Below are 2,500 nucleotides of genomic sequence, written 5' to 3' on the forward strand. Positions count from 1 at the left end.
ATGAGCAGGCAGGCGAGACAAGAGAATGTCAATGGACATGTTGAAGAGGATAGGAGACAGCGGGTCACCCTGCCGAACACCCCTCGAAGGCCGCACTAGATCTGACGACTTCCCATCCGCGCAGATAACCGTCGATCCCGCCTCATAGCATCCCTGGATGTAGTCAACAAACTCGACCGGCAAACCGTGGGCCCTTAGCACCGGGCCAAGGGCACCATGGGCAAGCGAGTCGAAGGCCTTTGACACATCCAGAGATGCCAAGTACAGCGAGCCGGCAGCTCGGCACGCCTGGGTCATCGCCAGATCTAGAAGAAAGGTGTTGTGAAGCATCCCATCCTGAGGGATGAAAGCCCGCTGGCGACCGTCCAACACACAGTAGCGCATCAGGCGGCCAACCAGAACCTTGTGAAAGGCTCTGGTCAGCACCGAGCACACTGTGATCGGACGAAAGTCAGCAGGGGATGCTGCGGCGGTCTTCTTGGGCAGCAGGGTTGTTCTGGCCTGAAGGAGTCGGGAAGGAAGGGAGCGGGAAAGGAGGAGGAGATTAAGGATCTTGAGGAGAACCTCCCGGGGAAGGCGACGCAGTTGTGTCGGCGTGAGGCCGTCAGGACCTGCAGCAGAATTGCGAGGCGGGAGAGCAGCGGTGGCTTCTTCTGCAGAAATGGGAGCCCAGAGGTCACGGAAGGGCACCCTCTTCGAGAATGGCAGCAGCTCATCGGACAGACCCTCCCCACGCGGAGGTCGAGACCTGACACGTGGTGGAGAGAAGAGGTCTGTCCAAAACTCAATCAGCCCTGGGATGGATGGTGGCTGATGCAAGAGTGTGCCATCGAGAAGTCCGTTGATACAGCGTGCTCCGTTCTTCTTGAAAGCACGCTGGACCACTGCATACTCCCATCTCCTGCGTGCACGCTTCCGCTCTGGGGGCTGTTGGGTCCGCATACTTGCAGCTTGGTGGACGGCTGGCTCCCTGCTGCCTACTTCATCAAGAACAGACAGCAACATAGCCTGGATTGTTTCACGGCTAGTGGTGGGACCCAGAGCCACGAGATCATCAAGCGAGCGGAATCGGCGGTCTGATTGGGGAAGTTCTACTACAAATGACCAGATGGCTAGGTCAACATCTTCCACTCGAGGTGGAGACTGTGGCAAAGAATGACTGACTGCAGGCTCGCTAGGAGGACCCTGAAGGCCGCGATCCACGCTAGTGAGCTCGGTGACAAAATTCGCAACCATGTCTTTGTAGGGCTGCGCTTTACGCTGACACTTAATTGATTCCAGCGTACGCTCGGGGAAGGCCTTTGCAAGTTCCTGGTTTAAAAATCTGCAACCCTGGGTGGCAAGAGTCGCTTCTGCATGGGCCAAACGCAGGAGCTCTTCCTGGGACCACCTGGCCTTCTTCCTCTCGGTCTTGATCTCAGCATTAGCAGCAATCGGATGGGCGCGACGCCGATGGACACCAAGTCCGGTCTTGGTGGAGAAGGACCGCATACAGTCAGGGCAGATGGCGGGGAGCAGCGCTCGACCCGCACCGGTTGGCTGGTTGGCTGGCTCATCAGCTGGCACAGGCGCTCCAGCGGGAGGCCTGGTACCACGTTTGCTTCTGTTAGTTGCACCAGCTGTAACAAAGGCAGGGGGGGAGGTAACCCCCAAGCCCGAAAAAGCACCCTGCTCTGTCGGTCGGGATACTGGAAAGGTACACCTACGCGAAACCTTCCGCAGCACCCTCACGACTCCCGCCACTTGAAGGCCAGAGCTAGGATTTCCCACCGAGAGGCTAATTGAACCATCATCCACCCGACATCACAAGGATGCTGAGGGGTGAATCGAGAGGGTCCATATATTACGCATCAGGTGGGCTTTGAGAGTCATAGTTACTCCCGCCGTTTACCCGCGCTTGCTTGAATTTCTTCACGTTGACATTCAGAGCACTGGGCAGAAATCACATTGCGTCAACACCCGCTAGGGCCATCGCAATGCTTTGTTTTAATTAGACAGTCGGATTCCCCCAGTCCGTGCCAGTTCTGAGTTGATCGTTGAATGGCGGCCGAAGAGAATCCGCGCACCCGCGCGCCCCCGGAGGAGCACGCTAAGGCGGACGCGGCCTCGCAGCAAGGAAGATCCGTGGGAGGCCAAGGCACGGGACCGAGCTCGGATCCTGCACGCAGGTTGAAGCACCGGGGCGCGAACGCCGCGCAGGCGCGCGCATCCTGCACCGCCGGCCAGCACGAGGCCGACCAACGGCGAGAGCAGACCACGCCCGCGCTAAACGCCCGCACTTACCGGCACCCCTACGGCACTCACCTCGCCCAGGCCCGGCACGTTAGCGCTGACCCACTTCCCGACCAAGCCCGACACGCCCCGATCCTCAGAGCCAATCCTTATCCCGAAGTTACGGATCCAATTTGCCGACTTCCCTTACCTACATTATTCTATCGACTAGAGGCTCTTCACCTTGGAGACCTGCTGCGGATATGGGTACGAACCGGCGCGACACCTC

General features: G+C 58.8%; 1 pseudogene; it reads right to left on the reverse strand.

Annotated features, from left to right (window-relative positions):
* The window catches only part of LOC124732140, a 7,747-nt pseudogene that overhangs the window by 3,005 nt on the left and 2,242 nt on the right, over nt 1-2,500 (reverse strand).

Source organism: Schistocerca piceifrons, unplaced genomic scaffold (assembly GCF_021461385.2).
Source record: "Schistocerca piceifrons isolate TAMUIC-IGC-003096 unplaced genomic scaffold, iqSchPice1.1 HiC_scaffold_1322, whole genome shotgun sequence".
In the NCBI taxonomy this organism is placed as follows: Eukaryota; Metazoa; Arthropoda; class Insecta; order Orthoptera; family Acrididae; genus Schistocerca; species Schistocerca piceifrons.